The 21187-nt window shown below is 41.1% G+C and overlaps 1 protein-coding gene across 2 annotated transcripts in view; it reads right to left on the bottom strand.

Moving 5' to 3' along the window:
• The window catches only part of LOC138681898 (pinopsin-like), a 94149-nt gene that overhangs the window by 65557 nt on the left and 7405 nt on the right, over positions 1-21187 (bottom strand). The window lies entirely within an intron of this gene.

Raw genomic sequence — 21187 nt, 5'->3', positions numbered from 1 at the left:
ATTTTTGCTTACTGCTTAATATGAGAAAGATGCTCAGCTTTTCTCATGATGGTATTTATGATGGATGGCTTTATGGAGCGGATCTGAAGATAACTGGCCATGAATACAGTATTGCTCGCTTGGAGCCAAAGAAGAGTCCTGTCTTTAACTGGCATAGACTTAATTAAATTAGGACCATGGAAATGTCAGTAAAAAATAAATCAAATATTAGCAATCAGAGAAAACCACAAAAGTTTCCTTTAAATTATAGCAAATCATTTTTCTTTTCTACATGGAAGAAAATTGGAGAATCTTAATTACACACCTCGGCAGGAGTCATTTCATCTTTACTCACTTCTTATTACTGAGTTCCACTGACATGACACAATCTACATTTTCCTCTGGAGGACAAGAACTGTGTGTTCTGCTTTTGGCTGCGCTAGAGTTAATTTTCTTCCTAGTAGCTGGTGTAGTGTTATGGTTTGGGTTCAGTATGAGAAGAATGTTGATAACACACTGATGTTTCCAGTTGTTGCTCAGTAGTGTTTAGACCAAGTCAAGGATTTTTCAGCTTCTCCTGCCCAGCCAGCAAGAAGGCTGGAGGGGCACAAGAATTCGGGATGGGACACAACCAGGACAGCGGACCCCAAACTGGCCAAAGGGGTATTCCATACCATGTGAAGTCATGCCCAGTATATAAACTGGGGGGAGTTTATATAAACTGGTCAGCAAGTGGTGAGCAATTGCATTGTGCATCACTTGTTTTGTATATTCCAATTCTATTATTATTATTACTGTTTTCTTCCTTTCTGTCCTATTAAACTGTTCTTATCTCAACCCACGAGTTTTGCGCTTTTTTCCCAATTCTCTCCCCCATCCCACTGGGGGGGGGGGGCAGTGAGCGAGCGGCTGCGTGGTGCTGCTTAGTTGCCAGCTGGGATTAAACCATGACACTGTGATATATGGAATCCCAAACCACAAAATTTCAGAAAAAAATTAATATTTATCTTTTTTCACAATAAGACTTTAAGGTTTGTGCTATACCTGAACTATTTAATATCACTGAAGTTAACACCACTGTGCATTGACTTCTAATGCTTTTAAAACAACATGGAAAAAAGAGGAAAGCACTGAAGGGGTAGTTCATAAGAGATATTAAAAGTTAAATGAATTCAGTGTGGCTCATGTGGTTAAAATACACTAAACCAGGCTAACTATTTAGAAAAATGACAAATACTTTGAAAGAATGAAACTGGTGCTTAGAAAGACAGAAAATGATGACATTAAGAAGCATAAAAAAAAAACAACTTTTTTTCCAATAGCGAGATAGATACATTCAATTGAATTGGCTGCGAGTAATGAAAACACCTATTACCCAGATGAGGAAGAAAGACAAACAACAGAGGCCATGGCAACCCTCTCTCCGTCTACTTAGTGTGAGCTTGTGCAGTGTACACAAAGTCACAAGATGTGCCCAGACCCTCTACACCCCAACACTGCAGCTCCATCAGCCTTGGTGATGAAGGACCTTCACCTTAACACAGAAGCCAAGACTGGATAAAGCCAGTATAAGATGCACATCAGGAAATAATCCTGTTCCAATATTGTGGTAGATTATCAGCTCTAATATCTCTGTTTGCTAAGAATATCCTCAGATTTTTAATTTTAAAAAGTCTTTTTTTCTTTTTTTTATCTCACTCCTTTACCAGTTCAATAGCTGAATCCTGGGAAGATACCACCATCATTTGATCAATTATAGCAGATACACAGGCCTAATTTGTTGGACTGAAAGAACTTCATTTCATAACAAAGGCAAAACCAGGTTTTGTGTCAGTACTCAGTTTGACACAGGGTAGAAGTAAAAAACAGGGATCAGGTGTGTAACAGTTAGTGAATGAGCTTCCAGCAAAAACCTGATGATTGCCTTGCCCTTTACATACCTTTCAATAGCACCCAGTATCATCATCTCCATAATTTTTCCAGGTACTGAGGTTAGACTAACAGGTCCGTAGTTTCCTCGGTCTTCCCCCATGCCCTTCTTGTAATCCGGTTTGGCTAAAGTAGAATAAAGTTTCTCGCTTTTCATTGTGCCTCCTATTTTTGTATATCAGAGTTTTCTTAACATCATATGTGCTGAACTGTTTGGCCTTTGCCAGAAATCCCGCCTTTATCTGGTATTCTATTTCACGCCCTATCTATTGCAGTCATAGGAATTAGTGAGAATTTCAGCTTTAAAACAAAAACCAATTAAATATTTCAGAATTATGGCTGAGGAAAAGACTTGAATGTAATCTTCATCGTCTTAATAACCAGAAAACAAATTAAAAAAAATAATGTAAGTTATAAAAAGAAGAAAATAATTATAATTTTAAAGCTAGTCATAATATTTTATGCCAACATTTCATTCTTATTTTGCAGTAACATTTACGACTGGGTAGACTGCGTATATTAATTTCAAATGAGTAATGTTTTCTAAAATTGCAACAAAATTAAGTTCAGGAACTGCACATCTAAATAGAATTTGCCTCCAACAAATATTTAGGGCCTCAAGCTGGTACGTAGCCAAATAACTCCACAGGAGCCAATCACAGTGAGAAATGTAATTTGTTCCCCCAACATTTCATGCCCATACGGGAACAAAGCTGAGGTTCTCACTGAGCAGTACTGAAAGATGACATAAATATCCACTGCAGATTGCATTACAGGAACAAATAATTATTCAAATATTAACCACAGAAATAAGTGACTTTGAGACAAGCCGGGTCTGAGGCATGAGCCTTTCCTACACAGCAATTAGTTGGCAGTGAGTAGAGTGCAAGAAATTCAATTTCAACTCATAAAACAGGACAGGCATCCATTTATAGGACAACCATCTGAGACATTATCTATTATTTACTTTTATTTAAAGATCTGTACATTTCTTCCTGGCAGCACAGCACAGAGTATGGCTCTAGGTGAAGGACACAGCAAATCACTGTTTTGTTCCCACGAGTCTCACCTAAGAGTGTTACATTTTCATATTAGTTTTTGCTGGTTTACACTGCTCACTGATGTAGTAATTGGAAATGGGATGCAGCTTGCCCGTGGTCTGTAGGTTATGAAAAACTGAGAATCTCAGCAACTCAGCATACACTGGGTAAATGTTTTGAGTACTAACTTATGAATATTTACCCTCTTACAGCTCCTGAAGGCCATTATCCTCCATCATGATCCTGGAGCATCACAGTTGCATGATGTAATATATATCCTGCACTGTATTTTGGATATCGAGGACCGGGGCAATGAAAAGAAGCCACAGGTAAGCTTAAGCAAACTGAGCTTGGAGGAATGCAGTAACACCTTCTTCAACAAGATATTAATGGATCAAAACTAAATGCAAGCTACCACAAAAGGCCAAGATGATTTTATCGCACCCAACCTCCATGCAGGCTGATTTTACCCACTCACAGTCACTCTCTCCCAGCTTCCATCCCCTCACACCCTCACAACCACAAGCACAAAGGTCTGTGTTCAAGAGGTCTGTCCACGATCTCTTTTGTGCAACAGGGAGAACAAGAGATTCCACCTATCAGTTCATGAAACCTCTTGCTTATGGGTACCTCCCTGGCCACAAATTGGGTTTTGGACCGAGGTTTCATACACTTTAGGAGGTCACTGTTGCTACAAAGTGGTCCATTGCTTATGAATCCTGCCCACGTGAACTTTGGTGTGTCTCGGGCAAGGCTGCTGCTCCCTGTGTGCATTTCCTCGTCTGGAAAGTCCATCTGCCCGGAATACGCTCACCTGCGTGGGCACCGTCTCTTTCACCGTGAGCTACGTGGGAAAGAAATGGCACGTGTGATGTGCTGCACCCTCGATGCCACGTTCCTCTCCGTGGGGTGCAGGGTCCTCTGCCGACGAGATGTCGTGCTCTGCTCTTATCAGCACACAGTCCTTCAGGCTTGCCCAAGTCAACACGTGCTCGGTTTTACTGGTGGGAAGAGCATTCTCCACCACCTGCGCAGGCTGTTCTCACTCTTCTTCTGTGGTTTCTTCAAGTATTTACACCCCTTTCCCTTCGCACGTCGGCCGTACCAACCTCAGGAACTCCACGGCAAGTCCCTACTCTTCCCAACGCTGCTGCAGCCCGCGGTCGGACCAAATCCAGCTGCCGAGACCAAGCTGGAGCGAGAGCCAGCTGCAAGTCTGGTGCAAGGCAAAGAACCAGAGTCCGCCTGGCGGGGCTGATGCTGCGACCCAAGGCGTGACGGAGCCCGCTGAGCACCCCGGGCGAGCATCATTGCCGGCCACGTACGAAACGCAGGGGGGGAAATCAAGGGGGTAGTTAAGTGCTGAGGTTCCCACGTACCATCTACAAACCCCGTGCTAACCCCAGAGGAACCTGCCAGCCGCAGAGGTTAAGCAACAGCAACTCTGGCCACCGCCGCTCAAATGTGTTGCTGAAGGAAGAGAAAACAGCGAGGCTCCATATATTTACAAGACTTCATACATATACATGTGTGTTTATATGGTTCCCATTACTATGAGGCAGCTTTAACATAATATCACACACCTGGAAGAGGAAGAGGAGCATGAAGAGGCAGCTGGTGGGCTGGGACTCACCAAAAACCATCCCTCGCACCCGTCCCGGTTGAAGCCCGGCCACCGTGCAGTGCTGAACAGTGAATTCGGTGAGACAGCAAACAAGAGAGAGCACAGTGCGGCGAGGACATTTGCAGGGAAGAAAAAACCGCGCTCCGGTCTCTGCTTGGAAATGCCATGTTGGTAAATACCTAACGCCAGCAGCAGGTAGGTTTTTCGGCAATGATGTCATGTGTCATATGTAATACAGCTATGTTCCCTTCCCTCTAGTCCCTCAGGTTTCAGCTGGTAAATCTGCTGCTCCGTTAGCTGGAGAAGATGCTAAATTGCTCTGTGGCACTACGAGATAGAGATAAGTAAGATATAAAAGGAGGAAAAGGGGTTTGTGACAAAATGCATCCCAAGTTGGGAATATTGGGGAATTGTGTGCTGAGGTATTCTGATGTTTTTACTGACTGATGTCTTTCATCATGCTTGCCCAAGGACTTAGAGGTAAACACAGAACCACAGCAGTAAGGAACAGCCCTCTTCAAATGAAGGCTCCTACTACCTCAATTTTAAGGTTTCAATTTTAATTCCAAGTCGTGCTACTGAATGGTATTACATAAATATGTTATTGAGTTACACAAAACTAGTTTGATCAGTGACTCAGTGCTGTTTTCAAGGGAAGTAACTTTCCTGAATTTCAATGAGAGCATTTCTATTAGTTCTTTATAGAAATAAACCACTCCACACATGGAAATGAAACACAAACAATTTAAGCACCTTAAAAGACATGACCTTTCCAACCACTTCTGTATCCCCTTGGAAGCCTTTCTGAAAACATATCAAAGTATCATGCCTCAGGGACTGTGCATGAAATACAACTTGTAGGTCTAGTATTCACAAGAGAGGTTTGGAAGCAGCAAGAAGGAAAAAAGCAACAAGCTCTCTTTCTAATGGTAGCTTAAACTTCAGGCAAAATTTTGTCAGCTCTGGGCCAAAGTACCTTACCTAACACCTGCCACAGCATTGGAGGCTTTATGAGAGTGCACACAGAGCTATCCGTCCTATCATCAGCTTTGTTTCCATCTTTTCTGTACTAGTTAATACTAATAAGCAAAACTACTGGGCTCTGCTTACCTTAAAGTCAAAGCATTTCTTCCCCAAAAATAGAGTAATTTCCACCACAGCTGTTGCTGCCATCAGAGACTTCCTTCCAGGTGAGGAGGTAAGAATAATATAATGATAAAAGTGGAAACTTTCAAAAGCTGACTCACTGGGCAGAAGCGGGGGAGCATTTCTGTAATTTGTTGACCTGATCACTGACCTCCTCACAGCATATGCACTTTTGCAAAAAATCAGAAACTATTGAGGCACAGCATCACGGGGAAAGAAAGAACAAAACTTGATGATTGTTTTTTTTAAAAAAACAAACATATTCCATTTTACTTTCTAGCTCTGAGTCTTATAACACACATTTCACTCCTACACTCAAGATACAGAAAAACCTATCTCATATACAGTCTCCAGTGAGGTTCTGCAGGTTACATCTCCTCTTCTTGCATGATACTGGAATTGCCACAAGTGGCAATGAGAATGTTGATCAGCCTGCAAAATCTGGGATAGGCAGCCCAGAATGAAACAAATTCAGCTAAACTAGCAGAATGCGGTTAAGTTGGTTAAGTTAGTTAACAACTTCCACAGCCACTGGTGCTAGTGGGAAAGTAGCATCAAATGAGCAAATGTGGGAGAGTAAGGAGTGAGAGATTGTGAATATGGGATTTCACAAAATCATTTTTATCAAGGGTTGGGATTTTTTTTTCCTTTTTTTGAGACGAGAAGCACAAATGAATATTCAGAAGAGATGCAAAGAGGTCTGGAGAGTGGCAGACGTATGTGGCTGCTGTTCCTTCCTCGCTAGCCCCCAGAATATTATCCACTTCCCCCTTTTCCCTCCCAAACAAAAAAGAGACACATATTTTATGGGCCAAAATCCAGCTGCCAAAGGATTTTGGCAGATGACCTCAACCATTTCCAGAGTTAAAAAGAAAGCCAGCTGAACCTAGAAGACTTTCCAGAGTTAAGATGAATAGACTCAAAGTGAGCACTGGCCTTGGCAGACAACCAACCAGTACGAGCTTGACTTGCTTGAGCTTTACAGCTCAGTATCTACACTCCAGTGAATAAACAAATCACAATAAATCATTTTATGATACAGCAAAATCACAATGTGTATATAACAACTCCTGATAAGTTCACTGCTAATATAAATGATACAAAGGGCAGAGGATTGCATGGATGCCTCAGTAACTGACAGAAGCAGCTGAGAATGGGTTGTGCTTCCAAAACACTATTGGCTGTATTTGGATATGCCTATTAAATATTTATAGAACAAACAGTCAAAGCAATCAAATATTCTTGCATTTGGTGACTCTTATTCTAGTTGAATGTTCCCATGTGTTAGTGATCAGATCACCATTTCCTTTTGATTTTTAAGACATTAAAAGAACTTCTACTGATTTGAAATTGAGAAGATATTTCCCACTATCACTTGTTACACATTAGCAGTTACAACCAGTTTTTAAATGGTGACAGTCTAGGCTTTCAAAATACAGGCTACTTCAAATAGCAACAATTCGCTTTAAATAGAAATAAAGACACCAATCACTATTTATCGAATGCCCGTAATTATTTGTTTTCTTTTGCTTAGATGACTTACAGTCATGAGTCCATTAGAGCAGGCAATCACTCCTTTTCCTAAAGAATTCTCTTTCTGCTTAACTCTAATGGGAGTCATAGTTTAACTCTGCGCTTGAAAGAAATCACTGCAAAATCACTATTGCATCCAAACCTGCTGGGACAAATCTGACAGCAAACATAACCGGTCCTGTTCAGTAAATCTTTCCTGCTCTTTTCTCAGCAGTCATTCCTCTGTTTCCTCCTTTGTACAACATACCCTTCCTTTTGTGTATGGTGATATCTTCAATACAGATAGTATGTATTACTGTCAACAGTAAATAATTATCCTTTTTTTTTTCCTTTCTTTCCATTTTTTCTGAATTTTTAAATGTGTATATGTTGTGCTTTAAGGGTGATCTTAATTCTTAGCTGTATCTTGTGACGTAACGTGCATCACTGTGCTTTTCTGCTATGTTATTAATATGCCTGTCCATCAACCAACCCACCAATCAACAACTACTCCTAGTGGCATAAATATAGCAAAGAATTCCCTTTTGCATCTCAACGATACCAGCACAGTACAAAAAAACCCCCGAATATTAATTTCAGTCTCATTTTCCATATGTAATGTAGGATTTGCATTCTGGAAAGCTTTGCATTCTGGAAAGCAGGCTAGCATTTGAAAACTCAGCCTCCTAAATTGGCTGCCTCCATATCAGTGTATTTGTCCCGCCACCTTAGGGAAGCAGAATAAGAAATAATGTCAGCACTAGATGGAGCTCCTATACAGCAACATCTCAGGAGAAGTCTTTGGGGCTTGTGTGCTTGTGGAAAGCGGGGATGGATGTATAGTGCTGGCGTGGCATGAGGATGCTCTCAGGGAGGTCACGTTCAGTGCAGCATCCCCATCTCCACGTCCACGCTGTCCTGCAGGACCCCCATCTCCTGCCAGGACTGCTCCTTTGCTTTCCACCAAACAGGGGGAGATCCCCCAGGACCTGCCTTTGTGCTGAGCATCTGCACAGATGTAACATGTAGCATGTAGTCTCAGGGGTTTTCTACTTATGGGGTATAGCACCAAGCAAGCTAAGAGGTGAAATTATAGTGTATTATCATCTGCCAGCCGGGGAGCAGAACTTCCACCAGAGCACACTTAGCTAACTTTCCTCCTATGAGCCTCGGCTTTTTCACTGAATGTAACTGCTCATTTTTAATAATAAAGCTTTATTTCCAGAGATTTTAAAATGCTTCTCTAATCTGGGGCTTTTTTGGCAGTTACCATTCCTAGAGATGGAACGCACTACAAATATTTACTCTACTGTGACAAGTTTCTGTCATAAGGTCTAGTGGTCAAATGGTTTTCACAATAAGTAGCTATTAATAGGTCAATAACTATCACATCTGATAATATGAATGCAGTGTCAAAATATGTAGACCGGTCTTTACACTGCCCTTCGGCCAAGAGTTACTTGTGCAGTTTTACAACCCAGCAACCTCACATGCTATGGAGGTGGGATGAAAGACTGGAGAAGGCTGCTCCTATTTCTATCCAAGATGACTTTGCTGGCTAAAGGATTTTCAGTAAGGAGAAGTGGTATTCTCCATACCTTAACCCCTGAGAAGGACCTCAGAAGAGGAGATCTTTTGCTACATCCATTAAGAAATGGTTTGTAACTGATGCAGACAGAAATCCCTTGCAGTACATTTCATCCAACCAACGAGTCTAATTGGATCACTGGATAGATTGGTGGAAATTGCACTAGAGAATATAGTAGTGGATGTATAAGGAGGTATGACATGGGGATAAGCCCGTATGGATACCATGGAGGGAAACCATCCCTCACTAATTCATTAGAGGTCCTTGGCAGCGCTGTGCAGACAGGGGCGATACATTCCATAAAAACCTAGTTGGCTTTCCAAACAGCTCTGACTAGCCCAGAGGCTCTTAAGGATAGTAAGCTACCTTGCAATAACAGAGAGCTTCACATGCATAAATAATTGATTAGAGGCAGGAAATGAAGAGCAGGAGAAAATAATTAGTTTTCTCAATGCAAACTGTGGCCAGCAAAGTCCCCTATGGATCTGTGCGAGGCCCTGGGTTATTCATCACATTAATAAATGATCTGGAAAAGATGGTAAAGAGTGAAGTTTGCTGATTATACTACACTGAGTAACTCAAAATCAACAAAAGCTGACTGCGAAGTACTGCAGAACACCCACATGAAACTGAGTCACTGAGCAGATGAAATGCAATACTGATGTAAACTGCCATATGTGGAGGAAAACAGTCCTGGCTTTAAATGCACAGCAATTGTTTCTGACTGACTTACTGCTCTACAAAGAGAGTTATGATAGATAGCTTTATGCAAACCACTTCCACTAAGCAGCAATGCTCGGCAGCATTTAGAAAAGCAAACATCAGGGCTTATTAGAAAAGGAAAACAGAGAAAAGAAGAGAAAATATGAAAAGGTAGATGGGGGAAGATTATTTAGCGTTTCTCGTAATACAAGAACTGGGTTTTCAAATGAAATCATCAGGTTGCAGACTCAGAATTAACAAACAGGAGAAAGTACTTTTCTTTGCATAGCGCATAGTACATAGTTAATAAGTGGAATTCCTTGATATATTATGTTGTACATACCAAAATTTTGCAGGGTTCCTGAAAGCGAGCGGCATGGGAGATAAAGCCAGAAAGACCTATTAGACTCAAAAGTACTACTTCAGGGATGAAGTCCCTACACCAAAACATCACAGGCTGCTGGGACTAAGTACTGGAAAAGTATCACTGGATGCTGAAAGTTATCCTAACTTTAAGTTTAGTGTTCTAGAAGCACAGCTGGGCAACATATTTTTGAATGGCAAATACTTAGTATGGATATACACAACCCTTCACAAGGCGCAACTATTTTTTGTTATTAAAGTAATAAGAAGAAACAATTACAGCACAGTAAGAGGCAATTACCTGCTTGTATCTACTATTAATATTTTTTTCCCAAAGGTCTGAGTGCTCCCAACCGCAGAAAAGGTATTAACACTTGTAAAACTCCTACTCGTTCTCATCCTCAAATTCCTTGTTAAACACCCCTTGATGCACCAACCAATAGAGAAAAACTGTTATACAGAGCAAACCAGATGGTGGTATGTCTACTGCTCTTATCACAAAGAATATTAAGCTATGGCTTTGTCTTGGCTCATAACCTGCTTTCTACCCATTAGAAAAAGCCTATTTAAATCCTGACTGGCATATTTATCTGGCAGCCTTTCATCCTACTCCTGTGATGCAGTCTTTGCCAAGGATATTAAATAGAAATACACTTCCAGTTTTAAGAAATACACACAGTAAAGCAATCCTCGACATCCTCACGCAGCCGGTGCTGGACCTCAGCCCTCTTATGCTGCCGCATGCTCTTTCTCTGAAGACTGAGCAGACCAAAAGCAGAGCAAAATTGGGCAGTTTGGATAAATTAAGGCAAACTGCTTGGATTCGTTACAAAGACTTGTACAAAGAAGAGATGCTTTGTGCACCATAGTCAGTGTACAGAACATACACATAATACCCACCCAAATACCATGTAGATACTCCACCCTTTCATTAAGAGGCAGAATTTGTAACTCCTCATCCCTACGGTATTACTTCCTACCCCAGAACCGTTTCTAATTAACTCCTGCTGAACTCACACCGGGGCAGATGGCTCAGCTACGGAGATGGCCATTGGCAGCTTCCATAATTTCATTAGGGTGATTAAATGTGTCAGTGCAAAGAGGTCCCCCAGTAACTTGATAAACAGCCCGAAAGCAGAACAGAAATTACCCGCAAACTGTAAATTTGGCAAACAATGATGCTTCAGTGCGCATATGCACGTAAGAATTAACTCTAATGCAGACCCAACAGTATTCAACCACTGTGTGCTCTGAAATTTTCATAAGGACAAGTTGAAGGGGATTATCTGTGTTTTTGTAAAATTCATACCATTTCTTAGCTCAGAGCAAATCTTGCCAGATGTTAGCGTGCTATTTCAGTACTATCTCAGAGGTCTGTACTAGACTCAGACAACACTTAGATATCAAGCAATAAAATGTCACGTATGTGAATTAACTAATGGGTTTGAATCGTAGAAATTGTTAGAGTCCTAATCTAAGCAAAGTTTTACATTGCTGTTGGTTTTTAAAGATGATAAAACTAATCCTTATGAAAGATTTTCACAATCAAGTCTGCTTTAATCTACCCTTTCTTTCTGATAGTTATTTGGTCCTGAACAAATTTCTGTTGTTATAAATCTCTACAAAAATAATTCAGCATAAACCAGTTTCCCTCTATTGACTCATCTGAAGCCTGTTCACTTTGATCCCTTCTTCCCACAGTTATCCGCTATTTCTGCTCTGGATTGCATTAGTGAAACCAATAGAAACAATAGAACAATAGGGGGAAAAAAAGAAAGGGAATAGGAAATACAACTGAAAAACAACAGTAGAAAATTAGCACTTAGTGAACGTCCGCCTCTAATAAAACACTGTGCAATATATGTAAAGATTTACAGCTTACCCTGGTGAGTCATTAGCCTTCTGCATTGTGGCTGCTATACTTTCATAAGGAACGGCAGAATTTTGTATCTGGCCATAGGATGAGACTGTACCTCCAACATATTGGCATCTGCCTGTGAAATGGGTTTAAGAAACCACAAACGGGAGAAGTAACGTAATTTTACCACATTTTTGGGAAGACCTGTTGGCTGGAATAGCCCAGAGCAATTGAGCTGGATGCTGATAGCTGGTGTGAGAAACCTTCAGCTGAAGGACATGTTATAAAATAGTAGTTTTACAGACGGCGCCCAGGTGCCCTTGATGAGAGGTGTTATCGTCTGGACCACCGAGAGCTGCGAGGGGACTCGAGCAGCCCCTTGTATGGGGTGAACGCTTGCTCCTCTGCCTGCCCTGACCCACTCTGGGCCAGCACAGCACAGGGAAAGAGAGGGGGAACCGGGTCCCAAACCACCCAGGAGTCAAAACACAGGGACACTTCACGGAGAAGGAATGGTGGGATGTCAGGGGGAAGGAAGCGGCTGCCTGGAGCGGTGCTCCCTTGCATTTGCTGTCTGCAAATATCAAATGTTCCTCCTGCCTGTATCAATTACGGGAGAATTTACAGCAGCCAGAGGTCATTTTGACTTGGTATTAAAACAAAAAAAACCCAACCCACAACAAAACCCAACCCACAAACCTTCCAGTAATAGGAGGCATTTGGATTACTTAAGTGGTGAATCCTGTTAGCTGTGAAATCAACAGCAACAATAAGTGGTCTCCAAATCAATAGAGGCTGTAGTTTATTAACTTGTTAGACACTTACTCTGGTTTCAGAAACCATTTCTCAGCTACTGTTGATACCTACAAAAATACAAATATAAGCAGGATAGCTCCAGCTTTCGAAGAAACTTATTTTTTCCATGTCAGCACACACTTTTAACAAACTACTGCAGATTATTTTCTCATCTTAACAGACATTTCTAATCAGAAAAGTGGCAGACACACAAACAAAAAAAAAAAACCAAACCCAAAAACCCTTTAGGGATTACTTTAAGTATGAAGTATTGGCCGCAGCTAAGAAAAAGGGGAAAAAATGAAATTGATAGTTATTACCTATTATTGAGTCATTACTTGGAACTATGCCAATGGTCCTGTATCCCTTTTATCACTGAAAAGCCTCTAAGTATTCATTTGCTTACTAGACTGGAAGATATAGCATTCCGCTTAAATGCTTCCTAAAAAGAAATGGACATAGAAAATGACTGTAATCAGTTAAGAAAAAGCCATTAGATATATAACTTGGATTTAAATAGGCAGAGATAATATCCTTTCTCTAGTATACTTCAGAGACTACAAATGAAGTTTAAAAGTTTTCAAAAAAATTACCGAATTCTGTCCAGGTGTGTCAGCACGCATGTGGGTTTAGGAGTTACTGGAGATTATTAAACACATAGTTAAATAGAATATGATTTAATAGCCTTCTCAAGCAAAGTCCATTGCTCTCTAATATAGTTTTTTGGATTGAATATTGCTTATTTACTGGGTTCTAGTTTATTTCATTTTACCCACTGAGGGACCAGAAAGCCAGCTACATTTTAATGACATATTTCTTCACAAGTGTGCAGCCTGACTACTGGCACAGCTGGTTTCTGCTTTTTCCTTAAAGGAACAGAAAACCAACATCAGGCATAGCGTTACCTAGCTTAACGCCATGACCCAGGATTAGGGAAAAGGCCCCGCAAATGTAACTGCAAATGATTAAACTTACCTGCTGACAGAAATGCTCTTCCATCATCTCCAACGCAACTTACAGCCATGACCTTTTAGACTCAATTCACCATCAGGATAATTTTACAAGAAACCCGATGTGGTCTTTGCCTTTAAGCTCCTATTCCAGGTCTCTATGTAAAGTGATGTTATTTGTCTACCTCCTTGCATAAAGTCCTTAGCGCTCTGCAACACGTGGCCATAAGGTAGAGCGAGGTCTCAGAGCCAAAAATATGCAACTGAAGGGCAAGCATGGCTGCTCGATAAGGAAGCATCAAACACTGGCAGAAATTGGCAGTCACTTGCATGTGCACAGAAACACACCTGGGGCATGGGCAGAACATTTTTTACAGACCATAAATTAGCAACACATGTACAGCTACCTACACACGAAAAAAGCCAAAGGAATTATCAATTTCCTTACAGAATTCTTCTGTCTTTCTGTCCCTCTTTCCAGGGACATGTACACAAGCTGCTGTCCACCCTTCACTGTTGATATCTCTGCATGGTTTTTGCTGTTTTCTTTTGGTCAGGCATTAGGAAAATAGGCTTTAGATTATCATACACCAAAACACAGCAGAAAATGTTAAGGATGGCAGCCAAGGGAAAATACGATGAGTCAACCTACACGTGGCTGCTGGTGCAAGCTGAGGGCACTGAGGGATCAGTGACCTGTTCAGAGCACCCTCCAGCTCCTGTTTGAGCCATGTGCTGAATTTCTGCTGTGCTGGAAGCTGGGAGGGGTGAGGAGGAGGGAGTGGGGGGGTTCTGGAGCACCCCCCAGTCCCACTGCAGTACAGTGTGGAGATGGGGCTCGGCTGGGGCTGCCCAGACCAGAGGAGGGAGAAGCACCCGTGGCTGGTAATACAGACACCAACCGCACACCGCAGGATCTGACCTCACACCGTTAGCATCAACACCCATGGTCTGTGATGACTTAAAAACATGGGAAATTTGAATGAGACCTTAGGCGATGCTCTGCTGTAAGGAAGGCAAAACCTTCTCTTATCCTAAACCAGCGTTAAAGCACCTACCAGAGTGAAGTCTCTGATTTAAGGAATAACATTCAAAGCATGACATTAGGTCTTCCATTTCCACTTTCTCTGCATGGCATGATTCCTTCTTTATCAGGTTTTTCAAAACTTTTGCCTAAGCTGACTCCCAGTTTCAAGCACTTAAATTGAGCGCAGAAGCCCAGTACTTGTGCTCTATAAATTATCTGTAAGAAGAGCAGACAGCATTTTCCCTACATGATGAATGTGGGATCTCAAGCTCTGAAAGAGGACTTGGGCACCTCTTCATGGAAACACAACAGATGTCTTCCAAATACCCACTCTTGGACAACTATTCCAAGTGATTTCAACATTGTACAGTGTTTAATACCTATAGGAATGAGAAATAGCCTAAGAAATAAACCCAGCATCCAGGAAGAGGACACTGAAGTGGGGAGGGAATTATAAGCAAAAGTAAGAAAATGACAGAAAGAGAAAAGGAGCAATAAGCAACTTATTTGTGATGGTCACCTCATGACTCCAGGGAGGTACAGAGTAAATATTTACCCCTGAGCTTGGGCTCCCTTCATAGATGGTGGAGATAAAGGGGCACTTGTAGGACGTAGCTCATATCCCCCTGAAGAGAATATCTCAAATACGTCAGACAGTTTGCATGCTGGCAGTACAAATTTGTTTTTCTATTGATTATAAAAGCAGCCTGGGGGATTGGAAAATGTCTGGGTTTAGTCAGATGATTCCCATCTGTCTCTAAGGGGTTCAGCATTTCATTTTTCCATGTAAATATGACCCTCAGAAGTGTTTTTAATAATATACCACTACTTCATTGATTAACTATTTAAACAAAAAGAATAGCAGGCTAACTTCAGTTTCCCTAGAGAGGGGATGCCAAAGAGGAATTCAGATTACATATCTCCTGAATAAGTACTTTTGTGTTTCCATTTACTATACAATCTAATGCATATCAGGGCAAACCATCAGCTGTAACACTGTATTAAAATAAGTAAAGCCCTCTAGGTAATGACAACATTTGTCCTTTTCTAGATAAAGGAACTGTAAGCACCTTTGACCTATTCCCATTAGCCAGACCCCTTTTTTTCCCCCTCTCTTTGAACCAGCAGAGTATTTCTGATACAGAACAACTACCTGGGAAAGCTTGCATGGATCAGGCTGACTGCAGGTATGACAGAGTCTGCGCACTTCAAACAGCGAACAGTTTGGGGGCCTGATGCAGAACTACATTTTCCTAAACATTACTGATTAGTTGTGCTTGCTACCAGCTTTATGTACAGAAATATCACTTTCAATCCCATCCCAAGCCCACTGGAGAAGGGGCTATCCCTGTTCAGTGGGCAGGTGAGGAGCTGCTAAGGGTGGTTTTGCACTAGGAGGTGAGTACTTGCTCTATCAGGGCTCAGAAAACTTCAGGCTTGAGCTCTTGCAGGATCAAGCCAAGGGAGATTATGTCTTTACTCCTGGAAATAAATGTGTCTTCTCACAGAAGAGCCATTCATTTCACCAGGGGTATCGACTGCATCTCGTAAGCAGAGCATTTCCAGTAGGTTAGAACTCTGTACTCTAAATTTAAGCACCTTAGTTTAGTGCAGTGAATCTAAGCCACAGCATATAAAATCAAGGTAAAAGATTAAGAAGAAAATTATTTGTTTAAGGTCACAAGGCAGCTGAACTTTAAAACAAAATCATGAGCAGCTCCATTTCTCATTCAGCGTGTCCTCTGGCAGCTTACAAAGGAATAAATCAATAACTGCTTTAATGTGACTGAAAAGATTATCTACCCATATAGTTGAGTACTGTGGGGTTTCTAAAAAGATTAGTTTTAAAGTCCTTATTCAGATACGACCTTGGTTTATCAAAGGACATAAGGACACATATACATGCCTTACTTGGGTTAGAAGAGGTTTAAGAACGCAGCCCTCTGCATCCAGGACAGACAGGACACCGCGGGGGAAGACATGGCCTCGAATCACACATGGCATAGGCTTTTCTGTGTCCTCTTACATAGTGATGTTCGCTTTCCACAGCACTAATCTGAATTCATTTTCTAAAATGAAAGATTGGAATCAACTTCTTAGGCAAACTGCCAGCTATTTTAACTACCCTAAAGGTTGAGGAAGAGAAAACAACCAGCAGACACCTGAAAGCACAAGCTAAGAGTTCAACAGTCACAAAAATGTCCTTGCTAGTGATGTGCCTTGAAAATTTTCCGGCATTAGAATCTAGTGTTAGAGTTTCTGAGCCAGAGAGCGCTTCATCTTTCCCATATGTATTAATCTATTTAATATTTAATCCTGATGTGGCATGGCATAAAGTAGCAATTCTGAAAATGAACTCCAGAAGTCATCTGAGCCCAAATTCTGCCTGCCCTACATGTTTGGGCAGTCTACATTAATGCAAGTATCTTGGGAAAAGATTAATGTTTCTGAAAGTTTTTATCTGTCCAGATTTGAAGGGTTTAATAAGGCACTGGAGAGATTACGTGTGAGATGGTCAAAACTGCATGACAAACTTCATCTTAGGATGGCATAGCACTTTGTGTATATATGGTCTCTATGGCAGTGTGTTACTAAATAATGTATTTTTCCTAAATTAATATCTAATGCTTAATCATTTCATGATAGATGTAACGGTTCTTATTTCAGCTTGCTTGCAAAGTTTACTCAGAGTTCAGCTGGGAAAATGCACCCTGTCCCTGTGTCCCTTTCCATGTTTGCTTAAATCTATAACCATAAGCCTGTGAAACCGTGGCTAAGTGGTGGGTAATGGGACCAAATTTAGCAAATCCATCCATTTCCCCAACTCAGCGACATGTGCACTTTCCACTGCTGTGACCTACTTGACAGAGCTGCAAACATGCACAAGCACGAGGGTAAAATCGTTTACGCTGGGAACAGCCCATGCTGTTCTGCCTCTAGCTCCATCCCTAATGGTCTCCCAGATCAAGACCCAACAACTCTTACACTTCCATAGCAGGTCTCATGACGTTTAATGTTCTCCTCAAAATCTGCTTATTGATCAGCACCTGCACTTCCCATTAGCTTCTAAAACGTCTGCTTTCTGTGAATGGTTTGAAATCACAAAGCAGACGTGTGGAAAGCAGCAAGTAAATAAACCAAACACCTACACTTTGTCCGTATTTTTTTCCATTGTGCCCATAGTAACCCCCTGGTGCTGGTTCTTGGGTCATGGTTTTTAAGTGCCTGGGGTAGGCAATGGATTGCCCAGTAAAGAACTTACAGCTCGATTCCACAGTAAGTGACATCGATGTACATTCCACTGTCAATATTGCTGGGAGGAGAATCAGATCTGCTTTCCAGATGACCTCCCAGGGCAACAGTTACGTGATTTTAAAAATGGTAAGACACTTTAGAGAAAAAAAGAGTGGTCTCTCACCATGCATTTACATTTGAAACAAATCTCAGCTTCCTACTTTCACTGGCTCAGGTTTCATCCAGGCCACAGACCTGGGGAATAATACCTTCACTCTCAATTTGGTTTTAAACAGGAAGAAGGAGGTTTTCATAGCATCACAAAATGAAGTGGGAGGAAAAAAAAAACAAAACAAAAAACACTAAAATACAGTCCTTCTCAGAAGCCTTTTTAGAAAGAATAACATTTAAAAATATTTTGACAGTTTGAAGTTGGCTTAGGTGTGTTCTACTCATCATCAAATACCCACCAAGTCATGAGGATTAGTTGCCCACTTAAAATTTCTTCATGATTTAGGAAAAGACTGCAGTTTAAAAAAAAGGTACATGCCTTCATTTGGTACAAGAGAGTGCAATTCTACTGAAGCCAGTGAGCTTACTGTAACATCATCCGAAATCCTGGCCCTATACTGATGTTTATCCTAGTAGGATAGGATCTATCCCATGAGAAAAAAAAGGAACAGATAAGAATACTGAAGGATTTATTCTTACAAAGCTTGATGTTGAACTTCAGTTCTTAATTACCTTTCCTACTACACATCTCTATGCTGGACCCCGAGCATTAGGACCGTCCCTCTTAGCCTTGATGGGCCAAAATCAGACATGAGGCACAAAGGAGGGTAAGCTAATTTTTTATTGAATAGGAAGTATATATTTTTTTTTAGGTATAGCTAAGGGATTGCAAGAAAGTGTAAATAATACAAAGAAATGTTCTCCTGCCAGCCTATTTTGCCATTTCTGTGTTTTTACATGCTTCTTTTACACCATAGCCTCATACAGTATTTTATGGTCTTTGTGGCTTTTGCATTTATGTTTATAAATCTAATCAGCTTTGCCACTCACAAGGTAGTCACAGTGATCAGGCCAAAGGCTATGATCTAAACTGGACTACCTAGGTGTCAAAAAATCCTCCTGCTGAAACTACACTGCACCAATCAGTGAGGTCTTAAGCCACCAGCTTATGACACAGAATATACTTGATTTTCCGCCTCCTGAGTTTCTGAATCACTTTGATAAGTTTTATACAATTTTTCCAAAGTCCACAGAAGACAAAGAAAATAATCATATAATGAATAAGATGCTATTTGTTTTTTCTTTGAGGAATAATACCTGCAAGTCTCAATAAAAAGCTCACTACTCTCTCATGTCACTTTCCAATAGTCAAAAAACCCCAACACCATTCCATTCAATGGATTCTGGTTCAGCCTGTGATGTTTACAGCACACACTTGAATGCAAAAAAGAAAAAAAAAATCATATACCTAAGCATTTTGTTTTCAAGTGCTATGAAGTCCTGGAAAAGCTATCAACACACTGCACACCTACAGTAGCTCTTTTTTTAGCACACTTTGGAGTACAAAAATTCAAAAAAACTGATGAATAATGATATTTATTGGCAGATACAATCTATCCATAGAGACTTATAAATGTTAGGCAACTTCCTACTATTATTTGCTTTTACTCATGTTATTTTCCAGTGAACATTTTTTAATTATAACTCTGCAAGCAAACTTCTTCAGTATGCCCTTTATACACACTAGTGAAGGAAAAAATGTTGTGAGCGCTGCAAGACTTTGAGAAAAGAATTGCAAAAGAATTCTTTCAACACTCTCCCGAGAAGTTTCCATGTGCACAGTTCAGTAACTACCTGCATTTAGGCTGCCCAAAATACCCTGCTGACAGCACCAACACCACTCAGAGGAGCTGAGGTCACCTTTGGCATTCTGGGTTTTGTGGTTTTCTTTGCTTGCTTGTTCCTTGATGATCTAATCACTTCTAAGAATTATACCAGAAACTCTCACGTGAACACAGCTATCAGAATAACACAGAAATCTGCACTCTTGCCATCCATCTGATGTATACAGAAGATCTGACTTTTTGAAGAATTATCCCATAAGCAAGTCACCCCAGGAGAAACTTACCCATTTGCTGCTTTAATTCCATGGTTCCCAGGGTGGTAACACACAGGTATCCTGACAGAAGCAGGCTTGAAGGGCACCTTCCACATACTTTTTTTCTAATTCCTTAAACAAGTACCTTTTTTCCCCCCTCCCTTCAAATGTTATTCTCCCATCCCACCCCTAAATAATAAAAAGGAGGCTAAATCAAAGGCTGGAGACAACCCAGTCCTAACCTCTTTCTCCCTGAGAAGACTAGTTACTGAAATACTGCAATTCATAAAATTCACAAAAATAGAAATGAAATGTGGAAAGAGAAGACACGTCGTTCTGCTCTGCACAGACCAAACCCAAACCAGCCGGTCAAAACAAGCCGAGGTACTGTTGATAACGGGGTCTATTTTTGGATGGCCAAATTCAGTGCTTTTATATTACACAAGACTGCTAAGTCCTGAGAGCTCGCTTTGGGCAAAGCAGCAGTTTCCCACGGGAAGCTGCTGGGCTGAGTTAACTCTCATCCCTGGAACACACATTTGAGGAAGGGAAGGGTACCGGCGACCGCACCATTGGAAATAGCGAGAGCTTGTAATTCGGGTAGAAAACGTGGCTTTGGAGCCGCAGCCTGACTCTACATCAAGGGCTGCGGGAGAAGAGCCAGGGATGTTCTCGGTCCTGGCCTGGGGACCCAGAGGCTCTAAAGCAAGAGGGAGCTGGGCCAGGTCCCCCAGTCTGGGTGAGATAAGGATCATGTCTAGATCTGCACCCACAGGCCAGTTTATGCCTTCGTGGACCCTTTTTTTGAGTGTAGGAATAAATGCAGAAAGGGTCACTGCTTGGTGATGTAATTCTTAAGGCAACGGGACTTTTTCCTTTATCTTATTTAATAATTAAAATAATTTTCAGTTAAAACACTTAAATCTAGCAGCGTGAAAGCTGGCTGCAGGAAAGTTTTGTCTGGGCAGGAGAAGAATGCTGAACACTGTTTTACAGCAACTTTGATGCACACTGACTCTTTCCAACAAATCTATTCTATGACTTAATTTGCTATTGAATCTGCAAGTATGTAATTTTAAAATAAAGATTTTGCTTTGGGGGAGAACAAAAAGCATCTAATGATGAAAAGTGTCATTATCTGGGACATGAGGGAGTTCATATTATAGATTAATAGATAATTACAAATGGTAAATGGAATACTGGCAGGAGGCTTTGTTCATGACAGAAGCAGCACTGAGGGGCCTGTAGTTTAGTGTTGGCACAGATTTTCCTGAAAAAGAGGGAAATATTATATATGTCCACACACTTAGTCAAGCTCCTTCCAGTGGCT

Source organism: Haliaeetus albicilla, chromosome 25, assembly GCF_947461875.1.
Source record: "Haliaeetus albicilla chromosome 25, bHalAlb1.1, whole genome shotgun sequence".
In the NCBI taxonomy this organism is placed as follows: Eukaryota; Metazoa; Chordata; class Aves; order Accipitriformes; family Accipitridae; genus Haliaeetus; species Haliaeetus albicilla.
Note: the sequence above shows the minus strand (reverse complement) of the source record. Positions and strands in the feature narration are given on the sequence as shown.